The sequence below is a fragment of the Carassius carassius genome, chromosome 47 (genome assembly GCF_963082965.1).
Source record: "Carassius carassius chromosome 47, fCarCar2.1, whole genome shotgun sequence".
NCBI classification, from domain to species: Eukaryota; Metazoa; Chordata; class Actinopteri; order Cypriniformes; family Cyprinidae; genus Carassius; species Carassius carassius.
The window spans coordinates 5,788,332-5,809,686 of record NC_081801.1 but is presented as its reverse complement, the minus strand read 5'-3'; the positions used below and the strand labels follow the sequence as shown (position 1 = coordinate 5,809,686).

General features: G+C 36.7%; 1 pseudogene; it reads right to left on the bottom strand.

Annotated features, from left to right (window-relative positions):
- Window positions 1–7,986: 7,986 nt before the first annotated feature.
- LOC132130291 (protein hinderin-like) lies at window positions 7,987–21,062 on the bottom strand (annotated as a pseudogene).
- Between the last annotated feature and the right edge of the window lie 293 nt (window positions 21,063–21,355).

The following is a 21,355-nucleotide window of genomic DNA, read 5'->3' as shown; positions in this document are numbered from 1 at the left end:
GAATGACTAAAATATGACATGTTTTCATTGACTAAAACTAGACTAAAATTGTCAGACTTTGGCAACTAAAACTTGACTAAGCAAAAAAAAAGTATAATAATAGTTTGACTAAATATGATATAATGAACCTAAAAAGGACATTTGACAGGTAAAAAAAAATGTAAACTAAAGGACTATTTTCAAAACAATATAGTAAACATACACATTACTTTTAAGTTGCAGTCATTTCTAAGAACTTTCACAGGCAAAAGTTCTTAAAAGTTTAGAAATAAAGCAATGAAGACAGAAGCAATGAAGACAGAAGTCACTTTCAAAGCAAGAATCTTTCTGTTTGATCGAGGCAAATGTATCCACGTGACCAATTTGAACCCATTGCGAAATCAGCGTAGGGGTGTGCGATAAATATCGTCCGATAATTAATGCGCATCTCGAGATGCACATTAATTATCGGACGATATTTATCGTGCACCCCTAAATCAGCGTATAAAATATTTTACCCTCACACAAAATTACTGATCACCTATTGAAATAACTGGATTTTGCCAATGAAATTTACAAAAGTAAATTTAGTCATTTTTGAGGCTTGCAACCCAAACACTTTTCATTGCAAGAAAAAAGGCAGCCGGAACAATCTTCCTGCAGATTTGAAACAACATGAGGATGAACAAATGACGACAAACTCTTCACTTTCATGTGAATTTTCCCTTTAAAATCTAAAATTATGCCAACTTCTCCCACCTTTCCACTGTCTATTTCTGTTGACCAGGTGAGGACTGAGTGAACTGAACAGCAAACTGGTGAATCTCTGCACAGGTAAAGATGAGTTCTGAAGCTGACGGATTGATCCCCAGAGTGTTGAACACATGTTCACACAGCCAGCTCAGTGGGGTTCCTGAGCACCTGTTCTCTCTCATGCTGGGACTGATGAAGGTGCCCTAGCTCTGGAAGACATCCTGCATTGTTCCACTGCCAAAGATCGGAAACCCCCAGTTCCCTGAGGACTACAGACCAGTTGATCTCACTTCACACATTGCGAGGACCTCTGAGAAGCTGGTCCTTAGACCACCTGGACCCAGGACAGTTTGTTAACCACTGTTACAGTTTTGACCCTGAACTCTGGAGGCAGCAACCATTCACCATTAACAAACCAACATATGCTGTACTATACTGGCTGCTCTGCCTACTGCCATCAGACAAACACAAGAGCTCTTGGGTCTCATTTACAAAACTCTCCATATATTTCATCCTAAAAGTGTACATATGCACAAAAGCTAGATTTTGCGTATGGACAAAAGTCTCCAGAACCTGTGCGAAAATCCCTTAATAAATCCCAAACAGTGTAAGGTTGTGCATACGTGCATCACCACCCTGACTCCTCCCCATATTGCAATCCATGTAACACCATATTTAACACAGTTAAAGGTACAAGACATTAACAAAATATGAGATACGGACAATAAATGCCATTTGTGCCATACACAATTTTTATTGCCAAAAATCATCCAGTATCCTTATTATGATTTAGCATAAATATATAAAAATAAAAATCCATAAAAACAAAACTGTTTAAAATAGTTCTCAGATCATTTTTTTAGAATAGAGCTGGTCTAATTCTTTTCCACTGGCCAAATAGCATTTCAACTGTTTAAACAATTCAAATTTAATTTAATTGCAGTTTTGCTGATAAGGTGAACATCTTTTAGCAATTTATAGCCTATATTTATTCCAGTTTAAATAGATTTGTCTGACTCTGTGCGTCACTGACAAAGTAGCCTATTTTAAAAAGAAAACATGCAAATTACCATTTTCTTCAAGTTGTATCCTTCAAATATAGTGTTATTTTCATAATGTTGTGGAGATGCCTCCCTCCGTGCAGCTCTCCTCTTCTCTGTGGCCACCCTCATGATACTTCCAGATGCAGCCCTAGTGAGAAGTAACTACATTGTAGATTACGGATTCCTGAAACCCAACTTCATTTCAGCGATAGCATAAAACAGTTCATGTAGACTTCGACTCTTATACTGTTTTTGCACTGTTAACTTGTCAACCCATATTCCAGTAATACATACATAATTAGATATGTCTCATTTCACTCCTGCAATTTTACACTGAATGTTTCTGAGTACTCACTTTTGATGTTGCGGTTATTTTATATAAGTGGAGTTTCCTTAATGAAACTACTTTGCAATAAATAATATGTTACAAAAATTGTGATCAAAACTAACAGACACGAACAACTTTTGCACTTTATCTGTCCGGTATGTTTCATTTGCTAGCGATTACAGAGTCAGTTACAAGACTGAAAGAGACTCGCTCAATGAATGTCAGTGTGCAACTCCATACAAAAAACAAAAAAAAAAAAACTAAACCGGTACAAATATTTGATGACATCATAACAGATCAAGCTGCTTAATGTTCTTTTGCTTTTAAACCTGGAACTTAAATTGAGGCTTAATTCATATCCAGTCCTATAGCAATGATAGTAATCTCCAATCTGGGAATATCATTTTGTCATTTTGGTGAATGACAATCGATTGCCATCCGACAATACTTTTACACATTTGCATCGGAGGGAAAGTGAAAGAGAACGAGAGCTTACACTGAGGGTGGATGGCTGATGGGGTGGGACTTTGGCAAGGCTCCCTCTTGAAATGTGAGAATTAGCATTTTTATTTGTTGATTTATTTAACGGACAGGCCTCTCAAACAGCCATCCATCAACGGACGACACTGCTGATATGAATAATGCATTTCTTACCGCCGGTCACCATCTATAACAAGGGAAGGGGTAGGTGTTGTTTGGGCGGGGGAGGGGAATGTTAAGGCATCGTTGGGAGGAAATTGCTGGAGAGAATGCTAATGTGTTTGGCAGTCATATTTACCCAAAAGCTTTCATTGCTTTTCACAAGGTCCACTGGTGAATGACCATGAGACATTAATATCACTTAAGAGGAGGTTTGCTAATCCCAAATGCTATCTGTTCATGCAATGGATCAGTAGGGGTTGGGAACAGAGTTCAAGATGCCTGAAATAGAAAAGTAGAGGTGAGCGGTACAACTGCAGTCATTTAAGAACATTGAAGAGAACTAATAAAATATATATCCATTTTAATAAAGAAAATATTCCATTAACATATCATAATATTACATATACAGTATGATACATATAAAAATATTATTTTATATAGAATAAATAGTTTAGCTATAAAAATTTAAAAGTGACTTCTAATCAGTGAAGCTGTCTTGGAAGTAACCAATTGTGATATATATATTTTTAAGAGCAGGCTGAAATTTTTGCTTGGTGGTGATTTTTTTTTTACCATTCAAAAGTAAAGAATATACTAGAATCTCTACAGGTTAACTCATTTTGCAAACATGGGCCTACAAAACTCCTACTGACATCAATGAGAGTGAGGAGAAGTAAAATACAGAAAGAGGGTAGAAGAAAGAATCAGGTTCTACTTCAATAATTCCAAACAAAAGACAGTTCATCAGTTTCCAGACTCCAGTTATTTTACTGTTCTCATTAAAAATGTCTGTCACGCCTGAGAGCCCAAACAAATTTGTCGCCCAAACAGTAATATAAGAGTCCTAAAACGGCAAATACCGACAAACCTGCATGCAAATTTTCTTCCAATTCAATAGTAAGCTGAAGACAGGCACAAGCAATAAACAGGAGCACTGACATTTCTCACTTCGCCTCTATCAAACCAGCCCTGAAAATTTTAATAAGATACACAATAAAAAAAAGAAAGAGGAAAGAGCAGTTTACAAAAGATGGCCCAAGCCTGAACAGGTTAATTTAAAAAGAAAGTAATTTGAAAGGAGGACGTGGAACAAGATTTTTATATTTCCAAAGGAAATGTGAGGAGCTTCCCATTCAAAACACCATAATGATGGTATGACTTTTTTAAATATAATATAGAAATTTGTATTTATTCATTTAAATATTATAAATAAACAAAAAAAATAAAATGTTTTAGCACATTGTTAGTTGCAAAAGCACTGATATCTGGTTTCTAAGGTGCTCTAGAAGGATACTGAACACAGTTTTATCACCCACCATGTCAATTTGTATATTGTCAATCCTTACCCACCTATTTGTATTTTTTTGTATTTTTTATTCCTTATTGTGTTTTTTGTTCTGTCGCTGTTATGTTGCACTGCGGAGCTCTGTCACGAAAACAAATTCCTCGTATGTGTGAACATACCTGGCAATAAAGCTCATTCTGATTCTGATGTAGAAACCTTAAATTCAAAAGTTGCTAAGAAAAGTAATAACACAGACCTCTCCTCAATCATTCAACTCCACAAACGGCACTCGAGTTCACACACCCCAAGGATACTGCCAATCAAAGAAAACTACCCATCTCAGACTGAGTGAAATGTTATGATCTCTAGCAGACAGAAGATATCCATAATCATTTTCATTAACCTGAGCTCTTTTTCCCAGGGCATCTTTTTTCTTTTAAGCAAAATCATAGTAACAAAGCACTCGTCTATAGATTTATTGTGGGCTTGTGGGTATAGACTTATTCCCTGCAACATCAGCCCCCGGGCCAGACCTTGAGACCAGAAGTTGTTCAGGAGACAGCCTGCTCGCATTCAACCTCTGGCTTCTTAAATAAATAAATAAATAATTCAATAAAACTGTAAAATGACAAACTTCATTGATTCTTCAAATCAGGTTTGGTTTTGAATAATGCAAAAGTACCTTCCGGATGGTGGGCAACAATAAAATAATAATCTTCCATATATAAACTTTCCATAGAGCTGGTTGACGTAAACATGGTCATCTGGTTAGAGTTCATATTTGGTATCAGTGTGCGAGGGAGGTTTCCCATAATGCTTTACCAACCAAGCCAAATGTGTCCTTTTAAATCAAATTATGACTTGCATATAATTAATTATAATTGCATGTTTTTTTTTTATAATTTTCCTACCATCTGAGCAATTTAATCTAGTTTAGAGACTTTTCTAGGTAAATATGTTTAACTAAAAATCATTCCATGGCCTTTATCATGTATCTTTGATGTCAAAGCAGCTTGATGTCACAATGTAAGCTGAATCCGGAATGGCCACTTGAAATTCAACAGTTTGCCTGTTCATTAAGTGAAACATCTCGGCCCTGGTCTTATTTCACATTTGGCCCATCTCAACTTCCCTGGTACATATTATGCATATGCGAATATTCAATTCCCTGTCAGTTCTGACATTCTCTTGGTATGCCACCCACAAATTTCATAGCTGCACACAAAGCAGGCTAATTTTCCAGCCCCTGTTAAATTTCTGGCTCGGTAATGAAACATCTGAGACAGAAAGGAGCATATTAGTGCAAAATATTCACTATAACATAACAGAGGGGGGAAAAAGCCAATTACTTCTGAAGTCAATACATTTTCTCCAAGAAAAAAAAGAAAAGAAAATATGGCTTACAAATGACTTACAAATAATCTGCATTTTTCAGAGATACGTTAAACGAGACATGCTCATGCTCTCACTGTGGGGTAAAAAGGGAAAAAAAGACATGCGGTCACATTAATTACCTTTTTAATTTAAAAGAAAACGGTAATGAATTTCCTTCCCTATCCCAAAGTGTGTCTCGCGCTAGCGGTCAGTAATACATTTACTGACTCACTTTTCCTCATTAAGCTGAGGGAGGCGTGTACTCGGCTCGGGCTGGAAGAATCGGTTCAATTACACCTGCTGCTGGGCCCTGCTACACCAGCTAATGGGACTCAGCTTGGCTCCTGTCAGCCTCAGCACTGGCCGGCAAAAATCTTCATTTAACTCATCAAACAGACCTCATACAGTGTTCGGCCCAGACCAGCTTCCTCTTTATCTCTCTTCCTTCACTTCTACTCTTTTCCCTGTTTATTCAGATTCCCCCTTACATCACTGATCTCACCCCTTTTCCTTTTTAACGTTCATGAATTAAGAAAGCACTATCACAGAGGCAGGGACTCCAAGAACATAATTAATACAAAGGCTTGGCCCCTATTGCGCTGTTGAGACAAAATTGCTGTCATTTCCCTCTTTTCACTCCTTCTTGAATTGAACTTGTTCAATTGTATTTACTTGTATAAGTCTTTTCATTGAGTTTCCTGAGAGTGGCTTCTCTCAAGCACCCAGCCATCTTTAAATTGCAACAGCAGCCTCTCTACAAAAAATGATAGTTGAGTGAATGAAATGTCAAGTGGCAAAATTAAATGTTTTGCTCATCTAAAAATACAGAAAGGGTGGGTAAAAACACATTGTGTGTGTTAGGCAGCTCGGCAGGAACTACACTGTAAAAAATCATAAGTTGGGCCAACTTAAACTTTTAAGGGCAACCAGCTTCAGCAGATTTTTGAGTTTGCTCAACTTAAAGGTCAATTAGTTGTACAAACTTTTGTGCATGTTCAATCAACATAATATATTAAGTTAAGTGAACTTTTAGTTAAACTTCCAGTTTTGTGTTTAGTTGACTAGAAATATATTTTTAAATGATAAAAACTCCATAAGTTTACAAAACCTCATAGTTGAAGTTGCTTTAAAAAAAACAGTTGAGAAAACTTAAGTTTAAGGCAACCAGCTTCCGAAGGTTTTTGAGCTTTCTCGACTTTTTTTTTTAGTTTTGTTTTTTACAGTGCACAGGCTAGAATGACTTATATGAGTGTATGAAGAAACCCATCCATGGCAGAGGACAAAAAGAGCAACCTGAGGGACACCTTAACTCACCTGGAAGACTGTGGAGTGCTGGGAAGGCCAAGAGGATGAAGAGCAGATGTCTGGAAGCTTTGTGGAGCCACAGGAGAGTTGACCATATCCTTCTTGGTAATGGAGATCTCTGAAGGGAGAAAATTTGAGATATTGAAAGGAGGTAATGCAAATTTCCAATTAAGGAGGTAACGTTAAAAGCAGAAAGGTAAAACATATTCAGCATAATTTCTTGTGGACATACCTTGTGAAAGCTTGGGTGCAGGCCCCTCAATCCTCGATGTGTATTGCTGTGACTGTATGTTACTTAACGGTTGTTGAACATTTCCTTGTAATTCATGTGACTCTCCTTTTATTTCATCACTGAATAAAAGAGAGAGAGAGAGAATGAAGATATTGGTCTGCACTACTGTTTAAAAGTTTGGGGTTTCTCATCAAAGCTACATTTATTTGATACAATAAAATTATTAAATATTTCCACAATTTAAAATAACTTTTCTATTTTAATATATCTTAAAAAAACAAATAAAACAATTTATTCATGTGATGGAAAAGCTGAATTTCCAACAGTTAGGCCTATCATTCCATACTTAATTGTTTCATTTCTTGATGCTGAACGCAGTTGGGCTGCTTAATTAATTTATTTTTTTCATGATATTGTGATGAATAGAAAGTTCAAAAGAACAGCATTTATTTTGAAAATAAATCTTTTGTAACATTATAAATGGATTTACTGTCAGTTTTAATCAATTTAATGCACCCTTCCTAAATAAAAGTTAATTAAACTACCCCATATAACAAGTTTATATTTAAATATTACTTCTACTATTTATTTGTATTATTTTATATTTATATATATATATATATATATATATATATATGTATATATATTAAAACAATATTCATGGTTCAATTCAAGTTAGGCTGCATCAACAGTATGTGTGGCATAATGTTGATTAATACCAAACATTGCTGTACATATCCCTTGTGGTTATAGTACACTGAACTGGAAACATTTTCTAGGTGCATGAACTTCTGTTAGTCTTACTACTTTAACAAAACCATGCCTTAAAAAAAAACTCACTAATGACCGATTCGATTAGCACCACACATGCTGTCATTATCCATTCTGTGGCACTGATGAGAGCACTTGGGTTCAGAAACGCCAAGCAGCCTCAGGCCATCACAAACTGAGGGCTCCCTGTTGGAGAAGCTGGGTTCACTACGCCCACCTTCAGAATTGTGACTGGTCTGCCGAAGAATGAGCACACTTCACTGACCCACCTCTCTCAGTTTTGTTTCCTGATGAAGGGAGGTCCAAGTAAGATCCATCTAAAGCAGTTTCCTGTTTCACCCCAAGACCTCCCAGGGGCCCCCTCACTGCTAGGAACCTGTGGGACAGGGCAGAGGCACAGAAAGTATACACATCACCACTTAATAATGTGGCCACAAAGGCAGGTTTTACTCAAGGGAGTCAGAGGAGTGGGCTCATCCCAAGAGGACAGAACAACCCAAGGTCAATCCCCAAAGAGATAAACACTCAGAACAAAGGAGAATTGCCCGCCTCTAAGGGTACAGACATGGGCCGCTGACTAATTCAAGAGGAGGTCATGGAGCATGTAAACATACATTACTCACAGCCAAGGTTTCAGAGAGGACAAGCTCATTTCCCTTATACAAGCTTAAGATGGAGGGGGCGTAGGGTGCACAGTCTAAACTCAAACAACGTTTTTTTGTGTGTTGGTTTGTGAGTTTTCTTGTTTTGTTTTAGCTTTAAGATTTTTAATGACAGTGCTTTGAAAGGGATGCATTTACAGATGGAACTTCTCTGAGAGCGTTTTAGTGTGCTGACAGGTTAACAGCTATAGATGCTAAAGTGTCAGCATGCCAAAACCCCTCTCTGAGAGGCTGCTTCTCTAAATCCATCCCCGTTAAAAGCATCACCACTAGAGCCGTCAAAACAGCTTCTGTAACAAACTCACCTTCAACACATTTTAAGGCAAATACTTTTTGACTTCAAATCACTTGCGGTGAGCAACGAACCATTATTATAAAAAAATCCAGAGATCTGATCGTTTTTAGCAATAAAAGAAGGCAGATATTTAGGCTTTATATTTGTTAAATATCTGATCGTTACTCTGTTCAGACAGGATTGGTCACTGGTTGGCATGAAAGATTTGCATGACAAATCTGTGAGTGGTCATGAGTCTGCAGGTTGATTGGTTAATAAACAGAAATCAGACAAAATAGACATCTGGAGGTTCCTCTAGATTTGGAGAGTTTGTTATTCAGACTATATATATATATATATATATATATATATATATATATATATATATATATATATATATATATATATATATATATATATATATATATATATATAACAGTTTATATGTGTATGTATACACTCACCTAAAGGATTATTAGGAACACCTGTTCAATTTCTCATTAATGCAATTATCTAATCAACCAATCACATGGCATTCAACGCATTTAGGGGTGTGGTCCTGGTCAAGACAATCTCCTGAACTCCAAACTGAATGTCAGAATGGGAAAGAAAGGTGATTTTGAAAAAGAAAAGCAATTTTGAGCGTGGCATGGTTGTTGGTGCCACATGGGCCGGTCTGAGTATTTCACAATCTGCTCAGTTACTGGGATTTTCATGCACAACCATTACTAGGGTTTACAAAGAATGGTGTGAAAAGGGAAAAACATCCAGTATGCGGCAGTCCTGTGGGCGAAAATGTCTTGTTGATGCTAGAGGTCAGAGGAGAATGGGCCGACTGATTCAAGCTAATAGAAGAGCAATTTTGACTGAAATAACCACTCATTACAACCGAGGTATGCAGCAAAGCATTTGTGAAGCCACAATACGCACAACCTTGAGGTGGATGGGCTACAACAGCAGAAGACCCCACTGGGTACCACTCATCTCCACTAAAAATAGGAAAAAGAGGCTACAATTTGCACGGGCTCACCAAAATTGGACAGTTGAAGACTGGAAAAATGTTGCCTGGTCTGATGAGTCGATTTCTGTTGAGACATTCAGATGGTAGAGTCAGAATTTGGCGTAAACAGAATGAGAACATGGATCCATCATGCCTTGTTACCACTGTGCAGACTGGTGGTGGTGGTGTAATGGTGTGGAGGATGTTTTCTTGGCACACTTTAGGACCCTTAGTGCCAATTGGGCATCGTTTAAATGCCACGGCCTACCTGAGCATTGTTTCTGACCATGTCCATCCCTTTATAACCACCATGTATCCATCCTCTGATGGCTACTTCCAGCAGGATAATGCACCATGTCACAAAGCTCGAATCATTTCAAATTGGTTTCTTGAACATGACAATGAGTTCACTGTACTAAAATGGCCCCCACAGTCACCAGATCTCAACCCAATAGAGCATATTTGGGATGTGGTGGAACGGGAGCTTCGTGCCCTGGATGTGCATCCCACAAATCTCCATCAACTGCAAGATGCTATCCTATCAATATGGGCCAACATTTCTGAAGAATGCTTTCAGCACCTTGTTGAATCAATGCCACGCAGAATTAAGGCAGTTCTGAAGGCGAAAGGTGGTCAAACACCGTATTAGTATGGTGTTTCTAATAATCCTTTAGGTGAGTGTATATATCATGGTATATTACTACTGGTAAAAAAAATGTAAAACTAATGTTTAATGTTCAGTTTAGGCCATTTCTGGCCTCTCTCTATCGCTCTCTCCCACACACAGGCTCATTCTCTTTAGTAGGCTACTCACCTTGCTGTGGGAGCAGGACTGATTGAGCAGGGTGATAGACTTGTTGAGTTTCTCTTTCTGTTGGGAGAGGTACTGCTGATAGAGTCCCAGCAGCTCCTGACACTCTCGGTACTGCTGCTGCAGGCCTGTGCAGCGGGTCAAGGGTCAACATGCACTGAATAACTCTGCTGCTTTTCCCACTTAAGACTAAAACTCTCTGCCCTTCCAAGCCAGACATTGTAATCCATTTCCCCCACTGTAGTGTTGCCAACCTAATGCTGAGTAGGCAGGAGACTTTATACAAAAGGTACAAAATGAAAGAACCTCCCTGAGAGTACTGCCCCAAAGGTAACCAGCAGCAGTAAAAGCAAGCTCAAGTTAAATATTCAGATGTTTTTTTTTAAATGTCCAAATTTGATCAGTAATATTTCAAGATGCTTTCTTGGTCTATATCAGTGGTTAAAAGATTTCTGTGGTCTGTGAGTTGACTGGGTGCTTAAAAGATATAAATAAAATAAATAACTCAAAAGATTTCCAAGTGGTCTGTGAGTTAACTTAGTGATTAAACAAACTGTGACTAAAAAAAATACATAAATTAAATTAAAAAATATGAAAGGTAATTTTACAGTTAAAACCGCATGTTCTGAAAAAAATATATATATAAATATATATATATATATTTTTTTTTTAATAAATAATTGACAAAAAGTACCTACCCTGAATATGGTATAAAACCACAGTAATTAATGTAGTTCTTAAAAATGCAGGTTAAATGCTTTTAGAAAAAGCTGGTGGCTGGTTGTTGTTGGTTTTGTTTTGTTTTGTTTTTAACAGATTGCCATGCAAATTTGTTTGTATGCAATTCATTAATTTTTTTAGAAAATGCAAAAAAAAAAAAATCACAAGGTTTCGGTGAAATAAAAGTGAAAAGAAAAGAAAAACCCTTATAATACAACTTGTAGGGTACAATCTAAACATCCTAAACTACAAATTTTAACTGAATAACATGGGGTATAACAGGAAAAGCTACAAAGCATTAAAAATTTCTCCCACAGAGAGCTCGGTTGCCCAGTGTCCTTATATAACAAAAAGAGGAGACCGGTTTGACTTCTTCTCTGGCTGCTGACATTTCAGTCTTTCTGGCTGGATCCCAGCCGCCAATACCTGGAGTCATGTTTGTGACTTTCTGAAAAAGTGCACAGACAGAGAAGAAAGTGAGAAGAAACAGCAGCACCACTGAGAAAAGACAAAAGCGTTTCTTCAGGCGAGGGCTTCACACACTTCTCCATCTGTGTCTGGCTGGGCAGGGGTGGGCAGGATGCCAGGCTATGAGACAGAGAGAGCTGGCAAACATGCAGCATTGGGCAGAACTCAACTGATCTGGAGCAGAACCACAGCCACGGTGACTGTGCCGACTAATGAAAGCGTGATGTACACTTGCTTACTCTCACAGGCTCTGCAGAAATCCATTCGGTAGATCTAATTTTCCAAAGTGGAAAGCAATGATGGAAAGCGACAATTTTTTGGTCTTTCTTTTTAATAATCAGCCTGGCTGTAGAGCACAACCGCTCAGCAATCATCATAATACCTTAAGGCCCAGGAACTCGAGAGGGGCAACACAGATCAAACCGACTGAAAGTTAAGCGTTAGAGAGATTATTTATAGTCCTCATATCTCTGTTATTACAATGTCAATACGCACTAAATCCAGCCTCTGCTCAGCAGCCTCTCAATCCAATACCCATAAGATAAGCGTGGTAAATCTTACCTTAAAACAAAGGCTAGTATTAAAATCTCCAGAAGACTGCACAATGGAAAAAGAAAATGGAACAAAATTAACCCACAAGAGGCCATGCACTAGCGAGTCTTACCATGGTAAAAGGGGGTTGTCAATGTGAAGCTGTATAATTACAGTGGCTTATTGATTAAAGAAAGAACCAGGACACTAATGTCCAATAAATAATTTAAGTAAGATAGTATTTGTATTTATAGTATTTATAATAATCTCTTCACAGTTGCCAAGCAATATGGTACATTAATGGAACAGTTTACTTGAATGGTTTACTTTCATCATATACTCACCCATGTTATTTCAGATCTACATGACTTGATCTTTTCAGAACACCTTTTTTTGTCCATACAATTAAAGTTAATGGGGTCCAGTGTTGTCTTGAAATATCTTCTTATGGGTTCTAAAGAAGAAAGTCATATGGGTCATAGAAGCTATTCAGTTTGTTTTGTTGCATGTTATTGCTTTGCATCTTAAATTTGGTAAAATTTTGCTAAATGATATACTACTTTCCGTATTCAAACATACATGTGAATTTGTATTATAATAAATTTGATTGACTGACACCAGTGATTCAGTGCTGTCAGTTTGAATGGGAAGCAAGTCTGTAATTAAAATTAGCTATACAATTACTATAACTTTGTGTAAATGTTCCATTTCAGATTATTGAAGTATTAAATATACCAGACTATAAAAAAAAAGTCAAGAGCCAAGAGAGTGATTGGTTCTAATATCCCCCAATTACCGGTTTCATATGGTAATTAGAAATGCAATAAAAAGGACTCTGGTGAATCAAATTAGCAAATTCTATCTGCTTTTGTTTTAACACAATATTAGTAACTAAAGCAGAATAAAGTTGATTCTGTACTCAGAACATTACTAAAACTCTAACATTAAAATGATTGGGTTCAGTAAGATTTTGTTTTATTTGTTTGTTTGATCTGAAAGAACTTTATACTTTTATTCAACAAGGATGCATTAATTTGATCAAAAGTAAAGATATACATCATGGTTTCACCAAAAATAACTTAGCAGCACAACTGTTTTCAGCATAAATAATAAAAAATGCTTTAGCAGCAAATCAGCATATTAGAATGATTTCTGAAGGATCATGTGACACTGAAGATGGGAGTAATAATGCTGAAAATGCAGCTTTTCCATCACAGGAATAAATTACTTTTACTTATATATATATATATATATATATATACACTTATATATATATATATATATATATATATATATATATATATATATTAAATCAGAAATGTATTTTAATGTATTTTTGATCAAATAAATGCAGTCTTGGTGAGCATAAGAGATTTATTTTAAAAACATGAAAAAAATCTTACAACCTCAAACTTTTATAAGGTAGTGTAACTCCACAGAAGGTCAGGTCATTGTTCTAGATGGTCAGACCACAAAAAGTTCAAAGAGTTCAATGACTCAAACTGACTCTTAAAGGGTTAGTTCACCCAAAAATAAAAATTAAGCTGCGTTTTACTCTCCCCTGAGGCATCGTAGGTATATATGACTTTCTTGTTTCAGTTGAATCCAGTCCGAGTTATACTAAAAATTGTCTTTGATCTTTCAAGCTGTTTCATGGCACTCAACAGGTGTTGCATTCCTTCAGTCCAAAACACATGAAATAAAAAGTGCCCTTATATAGAAAGAAGTGTCTCACATGGCTCCAGAGGGTAAACAAAGGCCTCCTATAGCGAATAGGGATGGGAGAAAAAAATCGATTCTCCGATGCATCGCGATTCTCTCTTCAACGATTCTGAGCTTGTTTATTTTTTTGTGCACGCTAGAGATGCGGTGGGCTTCATTGAACATGATTTGCGCTGTGAGACACGTTCACATTGCTAGACAGTCTGTGCTTCCACCCGCCGTGTTTTACTTAAGAAATGCTTTCTTTTATGCCGTTTGGAATGCAGTACTATTAGATGCACGAAGCTCACGCGCTAACAGACTTTCACATGCGCTTTGTGTTTGTTGTCCTGAAGCGCAGTTTCTGCTGCGGTTAAATGCACTTGCATTTTCAAATACTTTTATATGAAATTGATGTACAGTCAGTTATGTTTTCAGAGCAGGAAAAAACAACTGATATCGAAATAGATCTGTACATTAGTGTGAATGCAGCCTGTTAAAGCAGCCACTTTCTATGATCTCATCAGTGATAATCAAACGGCAATAATGCTTAGGAAAAAAAGACAAATCCTCAACTATTGTCTGTACACTTTCGGACACTTGAACACTTATTTAAAAAAACTTATTATTAAAAAAAAAAATAAAGTTAATTTTGAACCAAATGAATTTGATATAAAATTTATATGAAAATGTAGCCATGTGCAGTTGCCTAATATTGAAAACCGAGAATGTGACACAACGTGCTACTGAGTTGATAAAGATAATCGTAATTGAACTGAATTGTGAAACCAGTCAAGATTCACATTCCTGTTTTTAATAGCAGTACTGATATACAGAGATTCCAACTATAAACAAAAAGCATATAGCTTGAGTTTTGTTTAAGATGTAAAGTTGTAAATATGTATTTGCACAGCAGAAGAATTAATTGGGGAAAAAATGTAGATCAAGAATAATTTTTGAATCCGATCGTGACTCCCATAATCGTAATTGATGCGTTTTGTAAGAAAAATATCCTCTTCTCTTCATCTTTTTCTGTTGCTTGTTTTGAATACTGTGCGTGGACCATAGACTGTATAAAAACATGGACATAGTGTCCGTGACGTTACCCATAGGTTTCCAAAAAGCATTTTTGAAGCCAAAAGTGGGCGGAGCCAGTTGTCGCCATCTTGTCAGTGCGTCACCAAACATCATGATGGAATAATCGAAAATGGCCAAAAAGGCGGGAGCTGGTTGCCGAAACCATGCCCACCTAGCTCGACGGCAGTGACAGCAGCGGCAATCCACCTGTCACTCAAGTGGCTGAGCCCTTAATTATGCAGAACTTTAAGGCTTAACATAAATTAAACCAGGGGTGTCAATCTCAGTTCCTGGAGGGTCACAGCCCTGTAGAGTTTAGCTCCAACCCTAATTAAACACACCTGATCCAGCTAATCTTAAGGCTAATTTGAAAACTACATGGTATGTGTGTTGGAGCAGGGTTGGAACTAAACTCTGCAGGGCTGCGGCCCTCCAGGAACTGAGTTTGACACCCCTGATTTAAACGGATGATAAATTCACCCCCCTCACAGTTATCATGAAGGGCAAAATTAGCTATATAGACCAAAATAATTTTTGGAAACAGGCTGTAAACATGTTTTTTTTCTGCTGTAAAGTTGGGCATTTTAACAAGCGGCCAGTCGATTAATTACAGTTTAAAACACTTCCTTGTTGGCTTCATGAGAGAAAGCGGGAGGTTGCCGCTTGGAGTGGACAGAGGCTTATATTTAGACTTATACCTAGAATGCCTCGGGGGAGAGTAAAACGCAGCCTAATTTTCATTTTTGGGAGAACTAACCCTTTAAGTCTTTGTTAAGGATGTAGGTGGAAATATCTAACCTAAATTCACAGTTTATTATTGTAGCTCATTCAAGATAATTGACTGTCTAAAATTAAATGATTGAAAGGGATATCAAATCCTGAAGTGCCAACAAACATTGTCCTTCATGACAGCTGGATGTCAAACCACTGTGTAATAGCAGGTATGAAATGAGTAACTGTTCAATAAGAACTCTTACCATAAATAGGCCTCTCATTTGTAAAGAGAACAGAGAGCCCGTCTCGTAGATAGAGCGCATCGCACACAGGCATCTACCCTGCAGCTGACGAGAGGCTTCTGATACTCTGATAGACAGGTTGGGCGTAAACACACATATTAATACATTAACAGAAGGGAGTGTGGGAACGCTCAACGCCTGGTAATCTGGAGCGACTGGAGCGGGACTGATAAGATTCTCTCCCGCTTCCCACAGCGCAGGCACCTCTGCTGGCTGCCGGCCAATCAGAGCTCATTCCGAGGGCCTACATCAGGAGAAAAGAAAGCTGCAGGCACGGTGTGTCTCCACCCCCTGTCCAAAAATACACAAAATCAGAGTTGCATTCGATATTTAAGACAGCCGCTGTCAACATGATTCACTCCCCTGTCAGCTGCCGCAGAAATAAAATAATGAAATCCACCTCAAGGTAGAACAAAATTGTGGCGAGAAGAATATTTTACGGGGCTTCTCGGCCGGTTGGTTTGAGTTTGTAGGTTGAGATGTAAATTGATAGGACAGTTCACACAACCGCATGCTTCAATTTAAATAACTCACCCAGCCACTGATGATTTGATTATTTATATATCATGAGACTTCATTTGCTGCGAGCATGTGGTTTATTACTTCCAATTATTAGTGTGTCTACAAAACTAATTGGTCATAAACAATATGCAAGCCATGTGTTTGTAATAAAGTGGCATTTCTGTGAGAGTTTAAACCTCACCTAATCACATCCCACGGGGATGCATGGATTCAGAACTAGTCAAACTAAATATTACAAGGGAATGGTGCTCCTATGATCCATCCACAACATTCGGAAAAGCAACCATGCAAACTTCAATAACATTAATGATATTGATGAATGCATTCAACTTCTCCTTTGTGTCTTCCATGCATCTTGACGTAAATTTTTTGTGAAGAACAAAGATTGCGAGTTTCTCTGTAATAGAATCTACCACTTAGAGATGTGGTGTAGAATGCCTAATTTCATTCCGTACACGAGCTTCAAATTCTTCATATGCACAGAATGTAACTTATAATTTTCCCCCCTCCTATGGAGATATTTCCTCTTGATAATCGCAGTCCTGGCAGATGTGATGGAGACGATGCATGCAATTATTCTACACAGACCCTCAAAACTCAAGTTTGTCTTTTACTGTCCCCCTTAACCTTTAAGAACAGGTCCTTGAGGCCAGCATCTGTCTGATAACTTTAGAGACTGTCCTATCTCCGCAGTGGGCTTTCATAGAGTTTGTCTAGCACTACAATTTCTTTTTAATGGAGTTTTTAATTTTAAATGCCAGGCCGTGGAGCCACAGTGCATTTAATTGAGTTGAACCCGCCTAATTTCTGAGCTCCCCTGCCAAATCTGCAACATAGCAGCCTGCGATTGCTCTTCGTACTGTATTTCACAGTGGCTCGCCATGTCTCTTAACCAGAGCAAGATCACCAAAGCTGGCAAAACTGCAAGGAAAAAAGGGAGAATCCAAACTGTGTGATGTTTGTGATGTGCCAGCCGGATGACAGGTTGGCAAGAGAAGAAACCCACGCCGATCCCAGTGGTCATGTGATTGGTGCTAGCTCTTTTAATTTCAAATGAAAACTAAAAGCAGTTCAACCCAAACCAGGGCGGGACTGAACCCTGAGCTCAAAAACTGGCATCTAAAAGAGTAAATATTAAATGTAACACAGTGTGAATACTCTTTGTCATATGTCTGTTTCACATGCCTATTCATCTTCAATGAAAAGATTCAATATTAGTGTCAATCCAACATTATGCCAAGAAAAATGAATCCTCACTTCTTCAAGTGCAAGTGTAATGTGGTTATATCAGGGCTAGGCTGAACACAGAGCCACTGGTTAGACAACACTGCCCCCGTCAGTCTAATCTACACAACAATCTAAATCAACGCATTGTGAATTACACTACCATTCAAATGTTTGGCATCAGCAATTTTTATTTTAAAAATTAAATACTTTTACCCAGCGAGGATGGATTAAATTGATCAAAAGTGACCGCAAAGACATTTATAACAGATTTCAATTTCAAATAAATGCTTTCTATTCATCAAAACATCCTGAAAAAATGTATCACGGTTTTCTCAAAAATATTAAGCAGCACAAATGTTTTCAACACTGAAAATAATATGAAATGTTTCTCAAGCAACAAATCAGTATAATTATGTAAGTATGTTTTTTGAAGGATCATGTGATTGGAGTAATGGCAGCTGAAAATTTAGCTTAGCTAACAAATGAATAAATTACATTTTAAAAAATATTAAAATAGAAAATGGTTATTTCGTTTTCTAATAATGTTTCACAATATTACTGTTTTACTGTATTTTTTATCAAATAAATGCAGCCTTGGTGAGCATAAGAGGCTTTTATCTTAAAAAAAAAAAAAAAACTGAGAAAATACTGTAGATACCAAACATTTGAACAGTAATGCATTATTCAAATAATTTGAAAAATTCACATAGCAATGAATATGTTATGTATGATTCTGATATTTCCAAGAAGAATAACAGCTAATATATGTTTAGTATATAAATAATGACTTCCATTAACAGAAAAAACAGGGTTCCAACTGACTTTCACAAAGTGTTTGCCAATGTAATCAATGTTAATTTGGTGCAAATGATGGCATCATTTAAAGGAGCTATGTGGAGGTTTTTACTTTAAAAAAATCTTTAAAATAGAGTTTTCATTTGTACATGTATGAGCCAACCATGATGTAAAAAAAAGAATGACACCTCGACTGTCCACCACGGTTGCCTCTATCAGCCTGTAGGTTTAATTGTATGTGGAGGAGTCGGGCCCGAATTGGCGCGAAGATTCACAAAATGTGACGTCATGCGCCTTCTCATGTACTTGGGCTTACAACCGTACTGCACGCCAGCCATTATAGTAAGCAGCGGCAATAGTGTTTTCAAATGGACTCTGCGGATGGAAATAAGCGACCAGCCTCCAGCACAATTCAGACACCCATGGACACTCCTCGTAAGTTAAAAAAAAAAAAAGAGCGTGCGCACTGAGAACAAGCATGAGAATGGCTGCAGTTCCTCTAACGGCCACTGGTGTCAGTAACGGTTAAAAATTTCAGAACCTACGCAATGCTCCTTTAAACTCAACCAGAACATTCTTACTGCTTCCTTGCTTGTCTTAAAAGAATACCTTCTCTCTCTTGTATGATTTGGTTTGTTTGCTCTGCATGTTGGATTTCTTTTTTAAACGTCTCCTATTCATCCCTGAGTTTCTGTACAGATTCCTCTTTTTCTTCACTGACTCTGAAAAAGAAAACAAAAACAAAAAACAGATCAGATACACAGCTGGATCACTATGCACAGAAAATCACATTGGCTTGAAGGCTACGGTAATCATTCATTCAGTCGACAAAGTATCAGATCACTATGATGAGAGGACTTTACCTGGCCAGCTCCTAGATGAGATTTGCAATCCAACCCTTGTCCTCTGGGCAGAGATCCTTCAATGATGGCTTACTTCTGGCTTGAGCAGTGCTGAAGAGAGGATACAGTCCAAAACAGACACTTTTACATTTTATTTCCACACATCTATAGAACACAAATATCTGAAGATTTTATGTACAAATCAAATAAACAAACATTAGATTCTTAGTACATGCTAAAAAATAACCTTGTGAATATTATAATATTAGCTCATGGAAGGTGATGTTTGATAAAGACAAAATTAATTATGCAAAAATTAAGATTTGTAGAGTATATGTAAAACAACACATTGCGGAAATTAATTAGTTGACTAATCTGTTTTACTGAAGCTCTGAATTATTAAGCTGGTTTCAGCTTCACAATACCCTGATTGGATGCATTTATTAATGGGGCGTTCACAAAAACATGAGTGTCAAGATGGGTTTTTAAAACCTGAACTTTTAACCTAACATGTCTTTTTACAGAAATGCAATACTCATGGCACAAAACACAAAAAAAGCACAAAAATTTTTTAAAAATAAAGTTAGATTCCCAAATATTAGTATGCAAAAAAAAAAATTCTAAAGAAAAGCAAACTGAAACCATTATAATTAAAGGCACTGTCACTGAAATTATGGACACAGAAAAATCTGAAGATAATCATTGTGATGAATAATATATTCATAATATAGTACCATTCAATAATTCAGACACACTTGCATGTTTCTCAGGAGCTCAAAAAAACTTATAAAACTTACAAAAAATGTAAACAAATATAGCAAAAATATAATGAATTGAATTCTTTCATTTTATTTTAATTTGATATTTTCAAATCCATCAACAAGTGTCCAAAAAACTTTCAATTATAGGTCATATAAAAAATATATTACATATATAACATATTTTGGTCATTAATTTTCATACTTCCATTTGACATCATAGTTTCATAATGTTGATAAATGTATTATTTAATTATTTAATGTATTATTTAATTATGTGGAAATTAGCAATAATAAAGAATTAACTTTTGACTGTAGTGTATGTAATGATTAGAGTTGATTTAATTAGACACAAGCATGCAAATTAATCAGGAGTATAAAAAAAGGTGACAAAGATGCAACCACCGTAGAGAGGAAGATTTGTTTTTAAATGTCAGCTTTAAAAATGTGAATTTTCATTCCATTTAGCATGAGGATTTAAAAAAATCTCTCTACTTCAGCTGTCAGGCCACAATCACTCCGTTTTTTTTTTTTTTTTTTTTTTTTTTTTTTTTAATGGAACCCATTTAATATGAACATAGAATATTGATGAAAATTGAAAAAATTAAATAATAATAGTAATAAACAGAAAATGTATAGAGATTTTAAATAGAAAAAAAACAACATGGAAAATCAGATGAATAAGCAATTTTCATTACAAATTTGGAAACCTTTGTTGGTGGATCATGAAGATTCAAAGTGTAGACAATCAGCAAATTGTGGCAAGTTTGCATCCCTGCAAACAACTGAGTCACTTTACCTCACATACACTGTAAATATTTTGCAATGCTCACCTGAGCTGAAGAGAGGGAACCAGGTCTGGTTCTGGTGCAGGTGTAACGTTAGTGATCTTGGATTTGGCTACAACAGAAGACAGCTTCTGATCTGAAGCTTTACCCACCACCATCTCAGCACATTGCATTGCCAAATGCATTCCTGTTTTTTTCCAACTTATATCGCTAGCTCTCATTTTTTATATCTCTCTCTGAATTATTTGCAGACCCAACCTTCAGACTGGCATTCTCTCTCTTCCCGAAGTGTTGATCATGGGAGTGACAGTTTTCAAATGTCAAACGTGAGTGGTCAGAATGAATGATGAACAAGTAATGATATTCAAGTATCTGAAAGTATCAGTCCAAAACATTAAAACTGACATAAATCCAAGTATCACCTGTAACAAAAACCATGGGATGCTCTTCA